Genomic DNA, 25,141 nt, shown 5'->3' on the forward strand with positions numbered 1-25,141 from the left:
AAAGAAAAAAAAAATGACTCACCCTCTTCAAAAGGAAAGGAGGCTGACAAGTGACCCTAGAGGGGAACAAATATTGAGGAAAAGGATCAGACTGTAATTCTCTGAGGACAACCCCTCAGCTCCATGATATGCAAATCCCCTATGTGCACCTAGAATTCAGAGGGCATTCCTCCATCAAATGTATACTAATGAGTCCTGCAAAGATTCTCAAACTCTGGGCATTAGTCCCTTGAGCAAATCTGTCTGGGCGGTTGATGTCACATAGCATATTTAATAAATCAATTTTTAACAGACCAGATGGTGTTATTGTTGACAAAAACAAATGATCCAGTGATTTAGTAGAACATAAGAGATATAGATTTTTTTTCTTTTATCTCCCAACTCCCCTGGAGTCCTGCTTTTGAAAATAAGATACACAAGGACAAACAATTTCAGTGATACTTTCTCTGGTTTCACAAACTACTAAAGAAGAGTGGTCTGAGAGACAGATGACAAGGTGACAATCCATTACTAAAAAAAATGAAGAAAAACTCCCAGAAAACTATATTTGACGTTTAAAGCTTTAAAAAGCAAATGCCCTTCAGGAATAATTTAGTTGAAGAATGTGGATTGTTTGCTGAATTTCATTCTTCTTATTTTATGACAACAAAACCAGCAACTTCCCCTTAATTTTGGGATACTGCTCCATTCACATCTCTTACTTTCTTTAATATAGAATAGGGTAAGTCTCTTTTGAACATCTCATCTCTTCCTGTCACCCACCCTTAGACTGATAGCAAGAAAGGCAATGTGTCTTAAAGTGAAATGGTCTTTTGACCTCTTCCAAATCCACCCTCTTGAATAGAATAGAAATCATTAGGTTTTATGTTTGAGCATCGACCTTCATATTTTTGAAAAGTGAAAAAACATGCCATTTTTAAAGCAGTCAATTGCTTTTCTATTTCTCTAAATATTAAAGATTCTACTCATCTCTAAGAGAAGACCACATTTTCACTTTAGGATAAGACAATTTAAAACATAGTTTGGCTAGTTAAAAATAAGCAAGGAACCCATATGGCATGAAAAGCTGTGAATTATTAAGGTACTCAGGCACTTTCCATGGACTGTCATTGGCTAAGTATTCATTGCCGGTGATATTTCAAATATCTAGAATTTTTTTCTTCTTTAGGATGCCGTTTTTCCTTTCTGAGGGCCTGAATTCAAATAGGAAGTGGCAAGATCTCTTCAAGATATTCCAACTGAGCAGTAGAGCCGTCTTTACAACATGGTAGAAAGCCAGACCCTAAGGAGACAGATGGCCAGTAGAAGACTTCTTATGGAGAGTCTTAGTATATGAGTCTGGGAATCATTATGTATAGTAGATCAGCTAGTTTTAAATTATTTTCTTCATTGTTGCTTCAGTTACTATGGCCACATAACAGATTGCTCTCACACTAATAAACATGTATAATATAAAGCAGCCATTTATTTTGCTCTTAGGTTTTATGGATTAAGAAGTCCAACAGGATACAACAGAGGTGGCTTGTCTATGCCTTATAACATCTGCGGTCTCAGATGGAAGACTCAAAGATGAGGAAGTGCAATCATCTAAAGACAGCTACCCTCCTATGTCAGGTAGTTGATGCCTGCTGCTGACTGATGGCCTCTCCTGTCCAAATGGGCCTTTCCATTAAGTCTCTTCAACATAGTGGCTTCAGGGTCATAGGTTTTTTTCACAGCAGCTCATGATTCCAAGGACATATGTCCTGAAACAGATAAAGAATGAAAGAAAGAGTTTGAGACAAGGGGAGTAAAGGATTATACCACCTCCTTTGACCTAACTTCAGAAGTCACAAAGCATCATTTCCACTGCATCCTACATAATAGAAGCAAGTCAAAAAGAAGGACTCATTCAACAGAAAGAAACATACTGGCCCCCACCTCTTGATGGAAGAGTGTGTCGACATTACTATAGCAAACACACTTTAAGGTGACTGCACCAAGACACACACTTATGTAATTCATTCTCCTTGAAAGTAGAACCAGAGACTTGCCTCTAAACTGTAAAGTACGACAAAAACCTTGATTAGATTATGTTATAAGATAAATGTGGTGTTATGCTGCACCCTTAATTGGGCTATGTTTTATGGAATGAATCTTTTTGTTCACTCAAAATTCATGTGTTGAAATCCTAACCCCCAATGTGATGGTATTTGAAGGCAGGTCCATTGGGGATGATTAGATCATGAGGTTGGAGACTCATTATGAGATTAGTATACTTATAAGAACAAACACTGGAAATCTCTCTTTCTTTCTTTCTCTCTCCAATGAGTGATAATACTGCAAAAACGTAGCAGTCTGAAAGCCAGGAAGAGAGCCCTTACCAGAAACCAACCATAGTGGCACCCTGATCTTGGACTTCTGGCCTCCAGAACTGTGAGAAAGTAAATTTCTGTCATAAAGTCACTCAATCTATGGTATTTTTTTATGACAGCCTAAGCAGACTTGTATGTTATATAGCAAAGATGATGCGACGTCACTGCCAGGATGATATGCCATATAAGACTCATCTTGACAGACTGGAAAGAAAGTTCTCCCGGCCTTCGAGAAACAAGTTGCTTTGATGTAAACTGCCTGTAGATAGGTTCATATGTCAAGTAACTAGGTGGCTTTTAGGAAATGACAGCCTCAGGCCTAGAGTTGCAAGTTATAGAGGGAAAAACCTGATCAAGCTTGGAAGTGACTTCTTCCATCCAAAACCTCCAAATGAGAATGTAGTCCAGGCAACGCCTTGATTATTGCCTGGTGAGATCCTGAAGCAGAAAACCCACCGAAGCCATGCCTAGATTCTGATCAACAGAAACTGTGAGAGATAACAAAGGGGTATTATTGAAACCATTAAATTTTTGGTAAATTGTTATTCAGCAATAAAAAACTAATATAATCACATCACATGAATAACATGTAGGATGGTGTGGCCATCTTAGGAAAATGCAATCTGCCCTAACTGTTCATTCTTCTTTGTCCATCCATAAATCTTTAGTAACCTGAGATGGACATAGCATCTCAGGCTCAATTATGCAGTGGGAAATTAAGGAATGAAATTGTGTCCGCACTTGTAGCAAAGTAATTTAGAGGAGAGTAGAGGCATAGGAAGAACCACTCCCAAGACCCCAGTAAGTAACTTGCAGAACATTGGAGCAAAGGCCCACAGCCAGAAAGCTGGGTGAAACAGCAAACTACATCCAGACAGCTTTGTGGAATATGTGAAGTGAACATGTTCCTCAAGAATTCTAGGACATGATTAGAGTCGGGAACCTGGTAAAATGGCAGGACTGCTGATTTCAAGTGTATTTGAGAATCAGACTTGTTATTTGGGTAGTGAAAGGGAGTGTAATTTCTAGACTATGGCAAAGTCTATAATGCATGGGTCACATATGTGTGGCATAACAAGACTAGACATATTACAATGCCCCACTTTTTGCAGAAATCATGGATTATTTTTCCCTTCTTAAATTCAATTATGTTTAGTTTAATCTTTTGCTTATAGTTTGCTGACAACTCAAGAATTTAAATCCCTTTTCAATCCAATATGTCTTTATATTTAGAAATAAGTATTTAATAAACATATGCTATGAACTTGGCTAAAAGTACATAGACAAGACTGTCCTCAGTGGGGAAACCAAATATATTCATCAAACACAACAAAATGCAAACATATGCGTTTTTCACAGTTCCTGTTACTTTACCCAGACAATTTTCTTATTGCATTAAAACAAATAAAAAATAGCACCTTTGTATTTTCTATTTGGAAAAATATAATAATGATGGTGATGATCATAAAAGTATTAAATGTTATTGAACATATTTTGTGGCCAGACACTGCTAAACATATATGCATTATCTCTTTTAATCCTCACAACTCTTTGAGGTAGACACTGTTATTTTCCAAAGATTATGGATAAGAACATTGAGAATCAGAGACTGCTAAAATTACCTAAGTGGCCCAGTAAGTAATACAGATAGGATTGAAGCCCATTCTATTTGATTTCAAAATTCATATTTTTAACTCAACCATGCAATGTCTTCTTTTCATACTCAGAATCATGTAGATGAATATGAAATCTTAAAAGTCATTTAATCTTACTGCTCTTCTAAGATTCTTTTATAAGTAATTCATTTAAAAAATGTTCTCAGAAGAAACCTTCAAGGGTGTGAAGCAGGGCAGGACAGAGGAAGAAATTAGGCATAGATGTGGTTTCAGGAGAATTTCAGTCATAGCCTGGTCCTCTGGGGGGCTTTTATATCAGAGCTGGTCTTTCCAACAGCAAGGTTACTGGGCTGTTACACCCCTACATCAGGCAGTCATTGGCTGCCTGGAGTTAAGGGAAAGCATAAAGGGAGAAAGAGGGGAGAGGGCTAAAGGCATCTCCAGGGAAGGTGGCTCCTATCAGCTTAAGAAAATCCTCAGAAAAAGAATACAGGTGTGTGTCATTAGCAGCCAACACCTGTAGCAGCCAGGGTTTGTTTCAGGGCCTGCTAAACGGCAAGGCTCTAACAACATTGATAAATCTGCCAAGTATTTAGCCAATCCCTGCTTGAATATCTTCAAGTGAGAAAGAACTCTCCATAACTCCCTCTCCTCCACCCAACAAAGTAGTCCATTACAATCCTCAGAAACTTGGTTAGAAAATTCTTCCTTTTGTTGGATGTGGGAATATTAAAGAGAGGTCATTCCAAGGCAGCATATGCAAAAGCACAGAGTGTAAAAGAGCATGATGGTGTATGTTGTTCTATAGCCAGTACTGTGTTTTGTGGTGGTTAGAACTTAAGGTGTGGAAGTAGAAAATGAAAAAGATGAGTTTAGGAAGATGGTTATAGGCAAGATCATCAAATAATGAAAGACAAACTTGCCTCACTAAAATAATGAAAGACAAACTTGCCTCACTTGTGATGATGGCACAAGGTACAACTAAATGAGTTTTAACAGAAGAGACAAACAATAATCTCTTTTAGAAGGCCAACCTGCCAGCAATAAAGAGAGGAACCCTACCTCATTCCTTTCTTGTTGTGGGCTTTCACATCTATGTTTTCTCTGGACTTCTTCAAGGACAGGATGCTTGCATTGTGAATGCCTAAAACAATAAATGATTATGGAACTGAAATGAAGTGAACGCATCATAAGTAAGAGAAGCCATTACAAAACCCCTGGTGAGATATGTCACAGGTCTCAGTCAGGAGACAGCAAGCCATAGCTCACAGGCCTAACCAGGCCCACCACCTGTTTTTGCAAATAAAGTATTATTAGAACACAGCCACAACAGTTGGTTAACATATTGTCTATGGTTGTAATCATACTATAACAGCAGAGTTGAGTTGCAACAGAGACCATATGGCCTGTAAAACCTAAAATATTTAGTATTTGGCCCTTTTCAGAAAAGGTTTGCCAATCCCTGGTCCACAGTAAAGCAGTAGTAATATATGTGAATAGGTAAGATGGATGGAAATGATATTTAGGAGCAAAAATCAATTGGAGTAACCACTACTCACTTCTCCTATTTTTATTTCTTCATGCCATGTACGCATTAGACGACATTATAAACATGTATGAAGGCTTTCCAGCATTCCACAGCCTCTTTTGACAATTTCTACTTATTCTGTCACATTTAAATTAAATCATCATTTCCATAAAGACCCCTACACTCTGAAGAGCACATAGCAGAGTACACTGACTCCTCCTAGTTCTATTTCTTCATGCCATGTAGGCATTAGAGGACATTATAAATATGTATAAAAGCTTTCCAGCATTCCATGGCCTCCTTTGACATTTCTATTTTCTATTTATTGTATCACATTTAAATTAAACCATCATTTCCATAAAGACCCTTACACTCTGAAGAACACACAGTAGAGTCCACTCACCACACAGGCCTACCAATCCAAAACAGAATCAGTACCCCATTCAGTCCACTTAGAATGAGATCATCTTGCAATAATGGGACAGTATCAGCCCTGTGTCCCTTACATAAATCTGTTAACATGCCCCCAACTTTTAAATCACTGTGATGCTCTTGTTTTCACTGCAGGCCTTCAGAAATGGCCTAAATCTTTTTCACTTCATTAAGCGGCTCTGTACCAAAGTCCTCTATAAACTTTTCATCAGAAAATTCCCCATAAGGCCTAAAACTTCTTTTCCCATCTCTATGTGGTTGGAACATAAAAGATTGCAATTCAAAGAAAAAGTAAAGAACTGTCATGGTCCTTTTTGTTGGTGTTAATCTCTGAACAGCAGATTTAGGACGACTATTTTTTTCTAGTTCCTGGTTCTCCACTTCCTGTTTGAATATCCACTACAAAGTGTCAGTAAAATGTATTTATAGGACACAGTGAACCAGTTGCTAGGCCTTTTGTATAGGACTTGAAAGATAAAGGCAAGTTCCTGTCTCTTAAAAAAAAAGTAATCTGCAGCCATAGAAACATCTAATCTTAGTCATAACACCAACACCCCCACATGGGCCAAAAATACAATTCAGAATAAAAGTTGCTTATAAAAAATGGATTTTTTAAAATCACACCTTGAATAAAAAACCAATAAGAAAAACTTTTCCTACTTTCCAGGGAGGAAATTAAGAAAAACAAAACAACAAATGGTGTACTGATATTTTTGTATTTGAAGATTATTTGCCTCAAATATTTAGTTGCTGTCACTATTTGGAAGAAAGTAAAGTTTAGCCTTATCATATACAATGCACCAAAATAATTTTCAAATTAATGAAAAATTTAAACGTGAAGACAAGCACAAATATACAGAACTAGAAGAAAATATAAATTACTATCTCTCTGGCTTTAAAATGGCAAAGAATATGAGCCAAGATAGAGTCTATGAAAGACAAAGTGATACATTTAATATATAAAATCTATATTTTTCTGAATATGTTAAAATAATATTCAAAATTATAAAACAAGTAACCAACATGGAAAATGTTCCAATGAGTCTGACTACAAGTTTCTTCCTTTTAATTCTGTAAGAAGCTACACGTGAAGATACAATTTTAAAAAATATTTGTAGAATACAAAGTCATTCATAAAGACGGAATACCAAATGGCCAATAATAAATATATTTTAAAAATCATTCTTGCACATAAATAAATATAAAACAGCAATAAACTATCTTTTTGCCTGTATTTTAGCAAAAATATTTTATTTAAAAGAGCACACAAATTTACTAGTTAAAATGTTTTTGGTCGTGAATAACAAAATCACTTCAAATTAACTTCATGAAAAATGAGTGGACTCTCAAAATTTTTCAACTTCAGAAGTAGATTTGTTTTCAGGCATGATTTAATCAGTGATCCAGCTCCAGTTCTAATACTTGAGATCTGTTCTATCTACCTGCATTGTGCTTAAGGTGGCTACCATTATGGAGGCAAAATGGCCAGCTCCAGTAATTCCAGGAGTCAGCTTCTTAGCACGTCATTGGGAAAAAGTGTGTCACTTTTCTCAACCAGTACACTCCTGACATCCATTCTGATTGGATAAATTTAGGTCATGTGACCAATTCTTAACTAATCATCACATCCAGGGAAATGGCACCTTCCAATTAGATTAGGTCTGTGTTAAATACTCGTGCCTGGATCAATCACTGTAGAAAAGGAGGTTGGCTTAAAGTATTCAGGGCCATCCTTGGCACCAAGGTAGGGTAAATCCTCTTCAAATTATGTAAGAAGGAAGGAAAAAATAGCTGCACTGAGGCTGTACAGAGAAGCATGCACAGTTAGGCACAGTGGGTGAAGAAATAAATTATTTCTGTGTATGGAAAAATTGGACTATACATATAAAAGCCTTGAAAATATGTGTACCACGTTTGTCCCAGAAATACCAGATCTTGAAATTTATCCCAAGGGAATTATTACAATTCACTACAAAGATTTATCTTTTAGGATGATTTAGGGTAGCTGAAAATCAGTGCCTGACAATGGAAAAATAAATAAATTACGACACATGAATACAATGCTATATTATGCAACCTTAAAATATAAAATTCCAAAAAATATTACTAACAAGTAAAACTGTTTAAGATATGTTAAATGACTGAATTCAGGTCACAAGAAATTATCTATTTTTATAAAAAGAATATGTGTAGTCATTGAAAAAGACTTAAATATATCAAAATTTTAATAAAGAGTTATTTGCATATAGTGGAATTGTGGATAGTTTAATTTCCTTTTTATGACCTTCTACATTTCATAAATTTTATTCATGCATATGAATTATTCCAGTAATGAGAAACATTCATATTTAGTTTTTAAAAAATAATAAAACAAATCCACATTTTTAAAAAATGTGATGGGGACTATGACTTTAAGAATGTATTCATGAAGAATTCCAAGAGTCCACAATTGCAAGTTGAGAGGAAGCCCACATAAAAGCAGAGCTCTAGGAATGAAATCTTTAAATAATCTGCTTCTTATCCCTGGGGGAGCACCAGCATTCACACCAACCTTTAGTTAAGCAGTCTTAGCCCACGTGAGAACCAATGTGCTGACTTCAACCATAGTGACTTTCCTACCCTCTGAAAAAGGGCTTTGCGTAAACAAAGAACTGTCAAACCTCGAAAGAAGGCTTTCCAACTCCCTGAGGAATCCCCTTTTGAGAATAAACACAAATACTCATTTATAGATCTGTGCAAGTGATGGCTAATGGCCCAAAATTGCGCTGTATATAGCTCCATCTGCACTGTATGTGGCTTCAACTTTCACCTAAGTGATCCAAAGAGCAAAAGTTGGTGTGGCCTATGTGAAAATGTATGTGCACTGAGCTACAGGACTAACTGTCTTAATTGAATTGAACAATTTTTTTAAAGTCAGCTAAAGGATAGCTACATTTATTGGTTTCATTTATTGATATATCATAATATAGGCAACAGACCATAGGAGGAGAATATGCATCACTTAAGGGAAAACTGCAGGATTGAAATGTGTATAGCACTGGATGATGTGAGATGATTCCACACATATATGCTGTCTGCACACAGTTGATCCTAACTCCATTGCTGTAGAATAAACCCTATTCTCCAGCAACATAAGACAAAATTACCTCAAGTGAAGAAAAGGGGAGAGAAAAGCAAAAGGGATGAAGGCAAAGTTCGTTCTTTTGATTTCTGATTTAAGGGAGGACTGAGTGCAAAATTCAAAGCATTCTTTTATTCAACATCCAGTTAATATTTGTTCAGCATATGGAAGTTAATTAAATGAACGAAAATCCCTGCCTTCATGGAATATACATCCTAGTGGATACACAGGCTATATACAAAGTCTAAAAAAGCTTCTTTGATTTTTGTTTTTGTTTTTCTGTTTTTTTGTTTTTTGGGTTTTGTTTTGTTTTGTTTTTGTTTTTGTTTTTTTGAGATGGAGTTTTGCCCTTGTTGCCCAGGCTGGAGTGCAATGGTGCGATCTCAGCTCACTGCAACCTCCCCCACCCGGGTTCAAGCGATTCTCCTGCCTCAGCCTCCTGAGTAGCTGGGATTACAGGAATGTGTCACCATGCCTGGCTAATTTTGTCTTGTTAGTAGAGACAGGGTTTCCCCATGTTGGTCAGGCTGGTCTTGAACTCCCGATCTCAGGTAGTCCACCTGCCTCAACCTCCCTCTTTCCTTAACATTAAGTGAGAATGAAAACAGAGAATTGAGTGTCTGAGAGAGGCAAGGCAGGACTTAATGAGATATATGCTTCGCTAAGATGAAAGCTTAAAAGCTTATTTTGTCTGAAGAGGAAAGGAGAAAGGCAAATTTGCTGTAAAAGCCTAACCAGAAATGTATCTTTGGTTCTCCCTTCTATTGCCCTCACTTAATTACTGGGCGCTCTTTTTTTTGCTCCTTAATACCAACCATTCATTTAGATGCCTCTAGTCAATAGTGTAAGAAAGAATTAGGCATGTTGTATATCTGCTCTCTATGGGTTGTGTTGTGCCTATCAGCATCTGACCCACGCTGGAGACTATTAAGGGAGGAAGGGATGAATGCCTGAATGGATAGATGGATGGATGGATGGATGGATGGATGGAAAGATGGATGAATTTTTGCAGGGGACATAGCTTAATAAGTGAAAAAATAAGTGAATGAAAAAGTAAAACAATAAATGAAGGAATTAACAAAAGAATAATTAGGTAAAGCAGGGGAAAAGACATAAAGGTGCCTACAGAAAGCTTATGAAGTCGAAAAATGGTGAAGATGGGAGTGAAATAAAAAGAAATAATACCATAAAGATGGACTGAGGTGACAAAATTGCGGGGGGAGGAACAATAAATAAAATTGTAGAGCTAAGTCTCAAGGAAAAGGGAAAAAAATCACAACATGCTTAAAGATGAGCAGAGTAACCAGGGGAGAGGTTAGAGGATCAGCTCTGACTGCAACCTTGAATCTCCAGGCAGTGAGAACTTTTCTGCTTCTGCAAGCAACAGGCACTGAGAGCTTCCCTGAAAGTGGTGTTAGGTATTCATGCATTAGAGGAACACATAAAAATATTATAAACTCTTGTTAAGGTCTCAAACGTTGTGCACTTCAAGTTGAGATAAATTATAGTTATTCAGCAGTAGCCTTCATTATTATTTGACAAAAATGTATATCCTTAAATATTGAAAACATATAAATAAAAAGTTAAAATTACCTATAATATCCCACTTTCAGAAATAATATTTTAAGAGCTTCATACTTCTTTAATACATGTGTATGTGCATATATATGTGTTTAATAAAATATTGATTTAATCTATTTAAATTAGTTTAATATATTTAATATTTTGATAGTATACATTATTTAAATAGCTCAATATTATCTATATGCTTTCACATATATACACAAAAGCAAACATATGTTTATTTTATTTTATTTTTGAGACAGAGTCTCACTCTGTCACTCAGACCAGAGTGCAGTGGAGTGATCTCGGCTCATTGCAGCTTCTGCCTTCTGCGTTCAAGCAGTTCTCCTGCCTCAGCCTCCTGAGTAGCTGGGACTACAGGCATGTACCACCATGCCCAGCTTTTTTTTTTTCTATTTTTGTAGAGATAGGGTGCTGGGATTACAAGTGTGAGCCACCGCACCCAGTCACGTATATGTTTTTAACCTGCGTTTTTCACTTAAATATACTGTAAATATTTCTGTGTTAGGAAACTGCCTGTGGCATTATAATATTGTGTCACCATACTATTTTATTCTATTAATGTACCATAATTTATCAATCAATCCTCTATTGTTGGAAAATTAGGTTTTTTTCCCAATGTTTTGCTATTTAAAACAAAGTAATTTGGTTATGTTTTCCTTCATACTGTTTTATCCTATAGAATAAAGTGCTACATTCTTACGGCTTTATCATTGCACATTGCTCCTGATTATATCATTATTATAAAACCCTTATGCTCAAATTGCTTAGTCAAATCAAATTCAAAATGCTAAGGCTTTTGATATGCATATCAATCACGATGTCTTCAGTTGCCATTTACTGAAAAAAAAGCCTCAATCAATGGAATGGCTTAAATAAAGCCTTTTTAATGTATCTCATAAATAGAGTCTAGAAATAATTCAGGTCACAAAATTGGTTTTCTCCAGTAGCTCAACAATGCCACCAAGAACCCTGCTTGTTTTGGTCTCCTGCTCTGCCTACAGTGATATGAGCCTCACAGATACAAAATGGGCTGCAAATTACTCTTAGAAATACACTTTTACTCCTTGAGGTTCAGAAAATAAAACACGTCTTCCCCAATTCTCAAACAAAAGGCCTAAACTTCACGTTGGATGAATTTGGGTCATGTGCTCATTCCTGAGTCAACTGCTTTAGCAAGGGAGTTAGATGGTATCATTAATAGTCCCACAAATACTATGAGTTGAAGTTTCCTCCAGCCTTCACTAACATTGAGAATTAATCTTTAAAAACCACAATAAAATCAAAAGCTGCCAACTTGGTAGGTAAAAGGAGTAGACCATTATTCTCTTCTTTTTCTCTTTTTCTTCCCTTTCTTCCTTCCTTTCTTCCATTCATCAGTTTGAACTTTTCAATGGTGAAAGCCTGGACTCTAAAATCACATGGTCATATTTGCATTTTGGTTCTCTGCATACAGTTGTGTCATATTAGATAAGTTAGAGAAATTCTCTGCAAAACAAGAATAATAATAGTAGAGCCTCCTCCTTGGGGTTCTCATAAAAATAAAATAAAATAGTAATAAAAAACTGGTAAATGTTAGGTCTTATTAACAATTATAATATTATTTTCATAATTAAATTATTGTGAATTACATAATCATTCCTGTGCTCATTTTCCTGTTGGGAGTAGTCATTTTAACAGTAAAAAGAAGGCTTTATTTTGTTGTTTGAAGTATTTATTTTCTTATTTAAGACATGTATATTTCAGTACTCATATTTTCTTCATTCATTAAAAGACAATGCCTACAGACCCTGGCCATGAGTGTCTGAAAAACTAGAAAGAGTAAAAAAGTCAATCATTGATGAGAGGGTGAGAAAATATTGGCTTAAATATTTTTGAACAAGAAATCCCTTTCTATCTCCCAAATACTTTGCAAATGAGGCACTGGTGTTAACATTATAGCTCCCTGGAATCTATACTAGACTTTCTTCACTATAGCATTTCAGATAAAAGTGCCAGCTATGATAGTTAAAGGAATGACTAATGCCAAAATGAGTTACCATAAAGACATTACAAGGGCTCACACCTGTAATCCCAGCACTTTGGGAGGCCAAGGCGGGCAGATCACCTGAGGTCAGGAGTTCCATATCAGCCTGGCCAACATGACAAAACCCTGTTCCTACTAAAAATACAAAAATTAGCTGGTTGTGGTGATGCATGTCTGTAATCCCACCTACTCAGGAGGCTGAAGCAGGAGAGTTGCTTGAACCTGGGAAGTGGAGGTTGCAATGAGCCAAGATTGTGCCACTGCACTTCAGCCTGAGCGACAAGAGTGAGTAATAAACGTTATTTGTTAGACTTTTCATTAGTTCTAAAAATAATTAACTGTAAATCTCAGCCGCTTATAATATAAATATTTTTCACAAATAAAGGGAATGTTTTAGGGGGAAATATACATAATGAAAGAAGCTTCCCATTCACAAGTTATGAATATTCCTGTCCTGACATAGGAGGACTAGCTTAGTTTACAGAAACCTTATATGAAGCCCTCTCTCTAACTGGGAATAGAAATGATGATTTGTAGTTTTTCAACATGCAGTGTGATTCCTGTCTGAGTGGTGTTATTTCTGGCACCCTGATGAACCACTGTTAGGATTGGTCAAACAGGATCCAAGCCCCCTTCTTCCCTTTCAGATATTTTCTTCCTCTGGCATTGGTTAGGAAAAAGAGCCTCTTTCTTCCACTTTAAATTATCAGTTCTTTGATTCCTGACAAGTAAGTCCTATTGGAAATGAACTTGTTTTAGCTGTACCCCTAAAATCCCCCACCCTGCCCCCTACATGCATGCCCCAGCTACATTTCCAATGGGTGTTGTTCAACCCTCATCCTTCTTTATCCCTCATGACATATAAATGGTGATTATGAAAAGCTCTCTATTGTGCAAATGGTCCTTATTATCTTAAGCTTTTTTTAAAAAACCTGTCTTTTGAGAAAGTGGGAAGGTGTGCCCTGTTCTCCAATATTTGGCAGTGTTCATTTTAACTGAATCACTTGTTAGGGCAAAATTTCTATAATCTATAATAAATGTTAAGATTGTCGGATGCATACTTATACTGAATTAATATTTTATATCTCCTCAGCCCTGTGTGGGTTGGCTGTTCTACTGGAATGCTCTAGCACCATGGAAACGCTGGGAGATATTTTCTCTTAATTGTAAGAATGTTTGACAGATAACAGTAGAGTACCATGGAATTAAACTTTATTGCTGATGAATTCTGATTACTTGATAACCTGATTCTATTAGATGAGGTTTTGTTTCTGTTTTTCTTTTTAAGCATTGAAACACCTGTCCTTGTCCATAATCACTTTTTTAAAGACTTAGTAAGTATTGTATTATCTATATAATTATCATCAGGTAGAGAAAGATATTCAGTTTTTTTTAAATTAAAAATTATCTCCATTTTTTAAAGCCCAACCTGTGAACTATGAATAAAATCTTTTTAGATAACTATTTCTTTAAAGAAGAAGAAAGAATCCTGCTAACATCTTTCTATGGCTAAACTATAATTTTAGTCACAATTATGTTAGCCTTAAATTCTAATGCTAAAAGATATTGGGATTTAGCTAGAAAAAAAATGTGTGATCCTAAAAACAAAATATATATGTATTATGCATTATTTGTTATTTATGTCTAAAAGAAACAGACTATGCTTCCATTCTTCCAGTCCAATGAAAAACAATTTGTTATTTTTCTAAGCTTAAGACCTGTGAACCAGTTGACTCAGTCTTACCCTAAAACACTTTTGGCTCTTGTCAGTCAAGTTTATGATGGAAGCTAAGCATCCTAATCCTTAGGCAGAGCTTCGTGGAAGAACAGGTAACTGCTAGGCTTGTTCTTTCTTGCTTGTCTCTTTTCTCAAAATCACTTAAGAAAGTCCTAGAAGCTGCTTGTAGCCAACTAATTAAAACCCTTTATTTTGTTCCATCATGGTGCTGTGAAAAGCAATGGGAGGATTTCTCTCTGATCTCTAAAACAATAAAGTCTTTCATTCATCATCTTCCCTCCCTTTGGGTCCATCTTCAGCACCTGTCTTCACAGATCTGAGAAGTGGAGAGTAGCTAAGAAAGCAACACTCAAAATATCCAGTTGAAGATTGGTGGAGGAAACACGTGACCACCTTAAAAATGTTTCTCCTACCACAGAGAGTTTACTAAGGAAAGTTATTTTTTTCCAGTTGGGAGTAATTGGAAAGGTTTGCAGCAAAGAAGACACTTAAGTAGGATGTGCACTTGTGCTATGGGAGTAGCAAACCCAAGGTGGAAGAAGAAACTAAGCAAAATGTGGTAGACCAAAAAATTGGTCCCTGGAAGTGTCTATATCTTAACCCCTACATTACCTTACTGGGCAAAAGGGACTTTGCAGAGTGATTAAATTAAGGGAATTGAGATGGGGAAATTATCCTGGATTATCTAAGTGGGCCCTAAACATGGTCACGGTCAGGATAGTTCTTCTAGGAGGGAGACAGAAGTGTGAGTCAGAGAAGGAGACAGGAGAACAAAAGCAGAGGTCAGAGTGATGCAATTGCTGGAATGTGGGCAGCCTGTAGATGCCAGAAAAGGCAAACAGACAAATTCCCCACAGCACATCCAGAAGAAACACAGCTCTGCCAACACCTTGATTTTAGCCTACTGAGGCCCGTTTTCTGCTTCTGACCTCTAGAATTATAAGATAATAAATTTGCATAGTTTTAAGCCCCCAGATTTATGTGTACTGCGGTTGCAGCAGCAATAGAAAACTAATACAAAAAAGTAAAATGTGGGCTATTTGTGAAGAATATTAAATACTTCAGAGTAGACAGTGCGTAAGGATATTCAATGAAGGAAAAGATGAGAAGAATAATCACAAACAAGAATAAGGATAACATTTTGTTGTCCACTTAAAGTGCTTTCATAGTCATTGTTTTAAAAATATGATTCCCTTAACAACCTTTTAATCCAGGTATTATGATACTCTACAATTTCAAGATGAAGTAGCTCTGGCTCGTGGAAGCTAATTGCTTTGCCCAAGTTCACAGTTCGGTAAGCAGTAGAATTGGGCAGCAGCCAAGGTCTCCCAACTCCTCACCTCTTTCCCCTGCAGCACATCACTCATTCATATAAGGGCAACTAATTTTAGAAGGGCTTCAATGTCAGGCCAAAAGGTGTAAAGTTTATTCTCCAGCAATAAATTAAAGGTTTTTAAGCATGGAATGATGTAATTAATTAATATAACAGCATAATATAAAGTAGATTAGAGACAATCTAGAGACAAGTTAGACTAAAAGAATAATCCAGGAAATAGGAAAAGAAGACCTGAACTAAAGCCAGCCAACAGAATGGAGAGAAGTATACTGTCTGATACAAGGTGGGGAGGGGGTGGGGGCAGGCGGAGAGAGAAACAAGAATTCATCATTTTGATTATTACCAATGAAAAAGTTATGATTATCTAATATGTGCATATCTTTTGGACAACAAATTAGTGTACATTTAAATAGGATTTATAGATATAAATTATGATTTCCAAAATAAAAATTAAGATTTTATACCTACATCAGACTATTTGACTTTTAACCTTTCCACTTCAGAAGATGGCAAAATTTTTGCTTAAAAAGATGAATCCCAATACCATATTTTTATAGTAATCCCTGACTTCTTTTTGTCTCATGAGATCAACTATCTGATCACCAGTGAAAACTGAGAATAAAAAAGTGCCACTCTGTTATTCTCACAGTAATGGCCATATACTTTCTAAATCATCACCTTTCTGACAAGTATTTCTTGACCCCATCCGTCTCTCACTCTATTACTTGTTTCTATTCCTTTTGTATGCTGTTGTTAAGCTGCGAAAAATACCTTTGTATGGATGTCCTTGTTATATATCTGAAATATTTGCTGCTGCATTGTGACATATTATTTATTGCTGGTATTCATCTGTCAGTTCTCATCGTGCCCATTTTTCAATATTTGATTGCCTTTTATAAACTTGATTCCTAGAAGCTTTCATTAATTTTTTTCCCTTTTACTTCAAAGATTTCAGAATTCTGATACTGCCATGGTAGGCTGAATATTGGCTCATCAAAGATGTTCATGACCTAATCCTCAGAACCTGTGCATATGTTACCTTACACAGTAAAAGAAATTAAGATTGGGCAAATGTAATTAAGTTAAGAACCTTGCTATGACATGTTAGCCTGGCTTATCCAGGTGAGTTCAATGTAATCACAAGTGTTCTTATGAGTGAAAGAGAGAGGCAGAAGAAAAAAGAAAGGAGACAACAGAAGCAGAGATCTGAGAGGAGTACAGATGTTATGTTGCTGAGTTTGAAGACAGAGGAAGGGGCCATGAGCCAAGGAATGTAGGGAGCTTCTAAAAGCTGAAATAGGCAAGGAAACACATTTTCCCCTAGAGCTTCCAGGAAGAACACTCTGGAATGGCTCCTGTGGTCCCATTTTAGACTTCTGACCTCCAGAACTGTAAAACTGTTGTTTTGAGCCACTAGGTTTGTGATAATTCATTACTGCAGCAATAAATAACAAACATATTGGCCCAACAGCAAAAAAAGAAATCCCAAATGTCTCATCTTTTTTACATTTTCAAGTTGAGATAAGAAATTAGAGTACCTCAAAAAAGTACTCTTAAATGGTGTCTCATCATTCTAATTAATTATTAGCCATTACTGTCCTTCCTCAGTCACAAAAAGCAAACATTCTCACTAATTGTTTCATCTTGCAATGTCAGTTTTGAAAAACTGAAAACCATGATCCATTTCATAACCATATAAGAAATAAGTAATTTAAAACCTATTCAGAACTTCATATGTGGAATCACCAGTCCTGTGTGACTGAAAACTATTCATGCCTTCTGATCTAGAAGAGTCATTTAGAAAATTTTTATGAGTTCAAGAGAAACACCTAATGTAGATGACAGCTTGATGAGTGCAGCAATCCACCATGGCACGTGTATACCTATGTAACAAACCTGCACATTCTGCACGTGTACCCCAGAACGTAAAGTATAATTTTAAAAAAGTGAAATTAAAATGTTTTTAGTCAAATAATTGAAAATAATTATTTTCAATAATTATTTCAATAATTATTATCAGTAACTGCTATAATTAAAAATAATATCAAAAGCTTTAATATTATAAGTGATATATTAGGTAACCCACACTTCCTTCAATATTATTCAAAATAAAATCCTGCATGCCCTTGATTCCAACACAAAAGAGCAAGATCTAAAGTTTACTTAGAATCATTTCTGATCCCAAATTGCTAAGAGAAAAAAAGGGAAGGAATTGGAAAGCAAGCGTGAGAGTGATGGACAGGTAGGAGAAGAAAGATAAAGAGAGGCATGATGATCACATTCAGATTCTCAGGAATAGCTTGATCTAAAAGTAACATCAACTTCTATTTACTCCTATACTCAACTAAAGGGAGATACAGAGTAACACAACACAAACATTCCTATAGACATGTCTAGCTTGGAAGACTTGAGGAGTAGAGTGGGATAAATCTTAACAGTTTTCAAAAGCTAAGGAAAACATTTTAGTGAAATACCGTTACTGTCTTTCACTTTTATCTTCACATTGTGCCAACTTCATCCCATCTCTCTGCATATCTCCCTACCTCTCACAATAAGGACAAAAGGAAAACGGAGAAGAAAAAAATTAACATGTTTTGCATGCCTATTAATGTCAGAGAAAATGCAAGATTTTTTTTTGTTGAGACAGAGTCTCACTTCGTAGCCCAGGCTGGAGTGCAGAGTGGTGCATTCTTGACTCACTGCAACCTCCCCCTCCCTGATCAAAATGATTCTCTTGCCTCAGCCTCCTGAGTAGCTGGAGCTACAGGCATGTGCCACCACAATTGGCTAATTTTTGTATTTTCAGTAGAAATGGGGTTTCACCATATTGGCCAGGCACTTACAAAGAGATGGTTTGGAACTGGAACTTATGTTTAAAATGGAAACAGGCATGAGAGTTTGGAAAATTTGCTGCCTGACAATGCAATAGAAAAGAAAACCCCATTTTTCTGAGGAGAAATTTAAGCCAGCTGCAGAGATTTGCATAAGTAATGAGAAGCCAAATGTTAATCTCAAGAAAATGGGGAAAATGTCTCCAGGACATGTCAGAGGTCTTCACAGCAGCCCTTCCCATCAAAGGCCTGGAGGCCTAGGAGGAAAAAATGGTTTAATGGGCTTAGCCCAGGGCCTTTCTGCTTTGTGCAGTCTTGGCACTTGGTGCTCTGTGTCCCAGCTGTGGCTAAAAGGGCCAACATAGAGCTCAGGCTGTTGTGTCAGAGGATGCAACCCCCAAGCATTGGCAGCTTACACATGATAGTCGACCAGTGGATGCACAGAAGTCAATAATTGGGGTTTGGGAACCTCTGCTTAGATTTCAGAAGATGTATGGAAACACCTGGATGTCCAGGTAGAAGTTTGCTGCAGGGGTGGAACCCTCATGAAGAACCTCTGCTAGAACAGTACAGAAGGGAAATGTGGGGTCCAAGCAGTCCCCACTGGGGAACTGCCTAGTGGAGCTGTGAGAAGATGTCCACCATCCGTCCTCCAGACCTCAGAATGGTAGATCCACTGACAGCTTGCACTGTGTGCCCAGAAAAGCCACAGACACTTAACGCCAGCCCATGAAAGCAGCCGGGAGTGGGAGGGAGGGGCACTGTACCTTACAAAGCCACAAGAGTGGAGCTGCCCAAGGACATGAGAGGCCACCTCTTGCATCAGCATGACCTGGATGTGAGATATGGAGTCAAAGGATGTCATTTTGGAACTTTAAGACTTGACTGCCCCACTGGATTTCAGACTTGCTTGGGGTCTGTAGCCCCTTCATTTTGGTCAATTTCTCCCATTTGGAATGGGAGCATTTGTTCAATGCCTGTACCCCCACTGTATCTTGGAAGTAACTAACTTGCTTTTGATTTTACAGGCTCATAGGCAGAAGGGACTTGCCTTGTCTCAGATGAGACTTTGGAATTGGACTTTTGGGTTAATGACAACCATCCCCTTACTCAGTAAGAGGAGGCTCACTCGGCATCCAGAAATTGATGTTAGGTAAATCTCAGCATTCAGATTTACAAAGTAGGACCTACTGATTCACCCAAAGGCAGAAGCAGGGTTTGAAACAATAGAGTCTGAATTTGGAATAATTAAATCTGTCATGCACAACTGTGCTTTTAATTTTCAAACATGCTTTTCAAGGAAATTTTATGTTACATAATCCCAAAAGTTAATTTCTCTTAAGTTCATCCAATTGGTGAGAGTTATAGTAGGTAGGAAGCTACTGACAGAAAGAACCTCATACAAACTGTCTCCAACCAGAGTCTCAACATGATGGATCTGTGTTTCCTGTGATGCTCCTCTGGCCACCATGGCTACATGAAACTCATGTGGTTCACAGATAAAACACAATACATATTGCTTCATCCTAGATCTGTTTGCTTCAGCAACCAAGCCCCCAATAACAAAATCGAGGGTTCTTTTGCACTTCTTTCTTTTGGCTCAGGCATATGTTCATGTGCAAAATATACAAAAGCTTATTATGTTTTTGATTAAAGCTTCTAATTTGGGCAATGCAAGAGCTAAACTTGGATACTGCAGAACACATCCATTTTGTTCCTACCAGTCTTTTAAAATGTGTGTTAATGTATCCAGCACTTGTGCCACAATAAAAATAACTTCACAGGTACCTTTAATACCTCACAACTTGAGAAATATGACAACAAAAAAGTTCATGAGAGTCACATGTGTTCTGGTGAGAATACAAAAGAAGCTACTAATTAGGAAAAACAAAACCACCATCGATGGAGCAGCTGCAGTAATTTGCTGTGCCTTTCTGGCATTATGGGAAACTGAATGCATTATCACAATCACTTTTCACAGAGTAGCGAGGCTTCATTAGCTTATTCTTTTCCCCATAAATTCATCCACATTAGACTAAAGAGAAGAGTTCACAAATCTAAGGTTGAAATGCTGAATTTCAGAAATAACGTTTGAAAAGTATTCTTTAATGGATTTTGAAAACAACCTTTTGGAATAATTTTCAATTAGAGTCACAAAGTGTTCAATTGTAATGTTCCCTTTTCCTTGATGAGAATTCAGGAAAGCTGCTATTTCACTTGCCGAAATGTGGTAGAAATGTAGACTTGGTTGGCAATAAATAGAACAAGAAAATGGGGAGTGAGGTGAGAGCAGAGGAGAGAAGCAAAGTTGCCAGCCAAACAGAAATACTGAGTTTATGATACAGGTCTGAGAATATAAAGAAGCCTAGCCAAAATTCAGCAGGACATAGCATTGCATTCTCTTGGGATGTAGGCAGTGGGGAGGGTAGGGGAGCTGAGGGTACCAGATTCAGCAACCCTGCTCTGGAATGAGAGGGTAGAAGGACCGAAGCCAAAAATGGACAGTTCTGTGTTCAGAGGACAAATTTGGACAAGTCCCACCCAAATCTGATCATACAGAACTCCTCTCTTCAGACACAACAAACAGAGTGACTTATAAGCATGGACTTTATTTCTGGTTTTAGAAGTCATTACTATGTCCAGAGGAGAAGCAAGAGTTCACCCATTCCACCATACAGAGAACCGCACTCTCTGGGTGCCTGCTATTTTCCCATGTAAAAAGAAATCCTTGTTAAGTTATAGGGTATTGCACACATAATTTTAAATGCAATTATATGATTTAAGACTAAAATCAAGCTCAGGATTGAGTTTCACCATTTCCCCTCCTCCTTGACTGGGAGGCCTTATGGAAACCAGCCCTGGCCAGCCAGTCTTGCACAGTTGGCATGGAGAAAGAGCATCAGGCCTTCCAACAATTGCTTTCAACAAATAGTAGCTGAGCATCTGCTGTGTTCCTACCCAAAGGGAATGAGGCTGAAGGCTGTTTATGGAATATGGTGCATAAGGCTGATTTCCAAGGCTGAACCAGATAAGTTTATCCAAAATAGGTAGTCAAACAAGGGCATCCTGAGACCATCAAGAGCTGAGGTGCAAGGGAACAAAAGCTAATCTAAATGAATTTAGTAGACAGTTGTTAATGCTCATTGAAGGGCAATTACCTGCTCTTGGCACATTCTCATAGATGTATCAGTGCCATTTGAATGAGCTAGAATGTGGTAATAAATTACACTATTTTTTAAAAGCAATAGGCTTAAATAGGCAGCTTATGATAATAAAGTCACCATTTGACCCTATGTACTGCATACCCACCTTCCTGCATTCCCTTTGAAAGGATCAAAGAAACATAAATATTAGGAAAACATCTGTACCAATGATGGGAATCAGCAACAGTGTCAGGAAAAAAAACTTTTTTGCTGTCAGCCACTGAAATTTGGGGGACTTTGTTCCCACAGCATATTGATATGCTATTTTTCTAATTATAAAATGAATACAATCAAGTAACATATAGAAATGTATGGAAATGGGTTGGCAGTTTATTCATCAAATTAATCACAGTGGTTAGCTTCAGAGAAGTAAAGAGAATAGTGCTGAGGATGGTGGATAAAAGGGACTATTTCTTTTTCTTAAAAAAAGACTTAAAACAAATATAACAACATGATAATTGCTAATTTAAGTTGTCGGTACATGAGTATTTGCTATATTATTCTCTGTAGTGTACTATATTTTTAACATCTTGAAATTAAAAATAAACACAATTATAAACATGCACTGAAGATAATTGAGGAATGTATAAAAAGCATGGAGAAAAATAAAACCACGTATAACCCCACCACTAAGAGACATAATTCTACCAACACTGAATATAGATATTCAGTGACTATATATACCTATACATACACATACTTTTTTTATTCAAAAAGTTATAAAGACTTAGACTTATTGTACAGTGTATGTCCTCATTTCACATAACAATTAAAATTTTTTATTATATTAAATATTATTTTATAACATGATTATTTTCTCAAGAAAAATCTTACAAAGCAGAAAGTCAAAGAGTTTCTATTTCCCTCCATCACATAATGTTATCATTTATCTATTATTTCTCAATCTGATGAGTGAAAAACATTGTCTTCTTTATTTTGTGTTTTTTTTGATTACCTGTTGGATTGTACATTTTTTTCATTTATACATTACATTGTAGTAATGTAATACCCTTGTAGCAGCCATCTGCCGTATTTGCCTGCCTGTATCTCCCTTTTTAAGGAGGAACTACCTCTCTCCTTTCCTACATGGTTCTGATGGGACTGACACTCAAGTTGCCTTTGCCCACTCCAGTTGCAGGAATGAGCATGTAACCCAGTGAGATCCTATGCTCCTAACGGCAGTAATTACTCCAGGGGGTGGGCCTTTGCCCCAGTGAACACCAATCAGGGCATCTCCCTGAGATTTAACTATTGGATTCTGGAAGATGGTATGGGGCAGGGCATGGCCTTCTACTTCCCCAGAATTCGTGAGGGGTAAAATGATGAGCACCACAACTGTTTGTAATCATCTTTCCCAGCTGCATAGAGAAACCCACCTGCATTAAGAGCCAATGAGGCCCACACACACGAAAAAGAAGAAGACAGAGATGGAGACACCAAATAAAAGCGCAGCTAGCCTTTAAACCCCTTCATGTAAGCACACCTTTAGCCAATCTACTCCTGAAATTCTCAGTACTTTCTTTGATATAGATACAGATTAGGCATGCTAGAGATAGACAGAGAGACAGAAATAGAGGTAGTTGTTCTTGTCATGTAGTCTAGTTTGTATGAACCTTCTTCCCATCAGGATTTCGTTACATGAAGGGTGGAGTCAAGCAAAGCAGGTGAGTCTGCACAGAACCACAAATATTTAGGGGATCTGCATTTATTACAAGAATCGGAAGGAGTTGCTATCGGTCTGAAATACCAAAAAGTTGCTCAGCACAAATTCAAACCAATCTTTTTTTTTTTTGGGGGGGGGGGAGATAGAATCTCGCTCTGTCACCCAGGCTAGAGTGCAGTGGCGTGATCTCAGCTCACTGCAAACTCCGCTTCCTAGGCTCAAGTGATTGTCCTGCCCCAGTGTCCCAAGTAGCTGGGATTACAGGCGTGTGCCACCAGGCCAGCTAATTTTTGTATTGTTTTTAAGTAGAGACGGTGTTTCAGCATGTTGGCCAGGCCGGTCTCAAACCCCTGACCTCAGGTGACCCGCCCGCCTCAGCCTCCCAAAGTGCTGAGATTACAGGTGTGAGCCACTGTGCCCGGCTTTAAACCAATCTTTTTTCTCTGCAATCCAAAACAATTTTCTTATTATAACATGCTTAGTACAGCATACACAAGGCTCTTCCAAAACCCTTTCCAGATTTTTCCCCCAAAGTCTAACAGCTGCCTCTGTTTATTATTCACTTCATGAACATAGCCTTTTTAAATTCTAATAGCACTGTATGAGAAAGGGGCCTCTCTCAGGATTGTCTTATAGAGCTGTGCATTGTGCATTCCTTAGAGATCTCCCTTCTTACAGACCTACGTGAATGATGCCCTCAAGAAGTTCAGGCACAGCATCCCTAACCCCATTCGTGAGGCAACTAAGGGGGAGCCAGACACTGCTCAGTCCCAGCTATGCCCCCGCTTCATTTGTGCAAATGCCAACTCTGTTCCAGGCTCAATGCCATGAACAATGTTTTGTGGCCACAAGAAAGTAGATATTTTGTGTCTTTTTCTGACCTTCCTATCTTGCCACATTGTCTTCCCTAACCCTACATGTTTCCATAAAATTAAATACTTAACACATTCCTTTTTTTTCTAATAAAATTGAATGCATTTAAGGAGTTCTGGCTATACAGAGTCTCTTATCCTCTTACCTATTTTTCTATTATATTTGCTTTTTTCAATATACTTTTGTTTGCTTTCTGTTTTATTTTGCAACATTCACAAGTTTTAATTTATACATTGCCAATGTGCTTTTCTTTTATTGCTTCTCCTTGAGTTGCTACACCTAGAGAAACCTTTCTTAACCTAAAATCTCATAAATATTTACTTGTGTTCTGTTCCAGTACTTTTTAATGAGCACTTTTTTTTCATTTTAATGCATCTAGAATGTAGCTTTTTAAAATCATATGTGGATGTACTCTTTCCAAAGACCTAGTAATGGCTGAAGAAGTTAATGTGTTATTGTAAGTAAAGGAGCCTCTAGATTGATTTTGTATTAACTGGCTCACATCCTCAATATAGGCTTCAGTAAAGCCCTTGACATTCTGCTTGGACTTTTATAGACCAAAAGATCCCTAAAGATGAAGGATCCAGGTCAGCAGCCTGATTCACTGAATTTTAGTTTGGTTCTGTATCCACACTTCACTGCATTCAGACATTTTCTCCATTTTTACATGGACTAAGCCCTCACCTAATCTAGGAAGGCAGCTTCATCATTGATGTCACTTAGGCATTAATTATTTTCCATAGACTATGACTACGTGATTATAGCACTTAGAGACTGCTGCTTCTACTTGTAGAATGCTTTATTACTCTCATAATGGCTATTGAATTCCTTGATTA

The 25,141-nt window shown here is 37.2% G+C and overlaps 1 long non-coding RNA gene across 1 annotated transcript in view; it reads right to left on the reverse strand.

Annotated features, from left to right (window-relative positions):
- Positions 1 to 1,030: 1,030 nt before the first annotated feature.
- LOC134738531 (uncharacterized) overlaps positions 1,031 to 25,141 on the reverse strand; it is a 143,212-nt gene continuing 119,101 nt past the window's right edge. The window contains exons 2-3 of the long non-coding RNA XR_010124286.1: positions 5,033 to 5,114; positions 1,031 to 1,745 (exon numbers count right to left, since the gene is read on the reverse strand). This is a non-coding gene — a long non-coding RNA (uncharacterized LOC134738531). The remainder of the gene's footprint in view (positions 1,746 to 5,032; positions 5,115 to 25,141) is intronic.

This window comes from Pongo pygmaeus, chromosome 1 (assembly GCF_028885625.2).
Source record: "Pongo pygmaeus isolate AG05252 chromosome 1, NHGRI_mPonPyg2-v2.0_pri, whole genome shotgun sequence".
NCBI classification, from domain to species: Eukaryota; Metazoa; Chordata; class Mammalia; order Primates; family Hominidae; genus Pongo; species Pongo pygmaeus.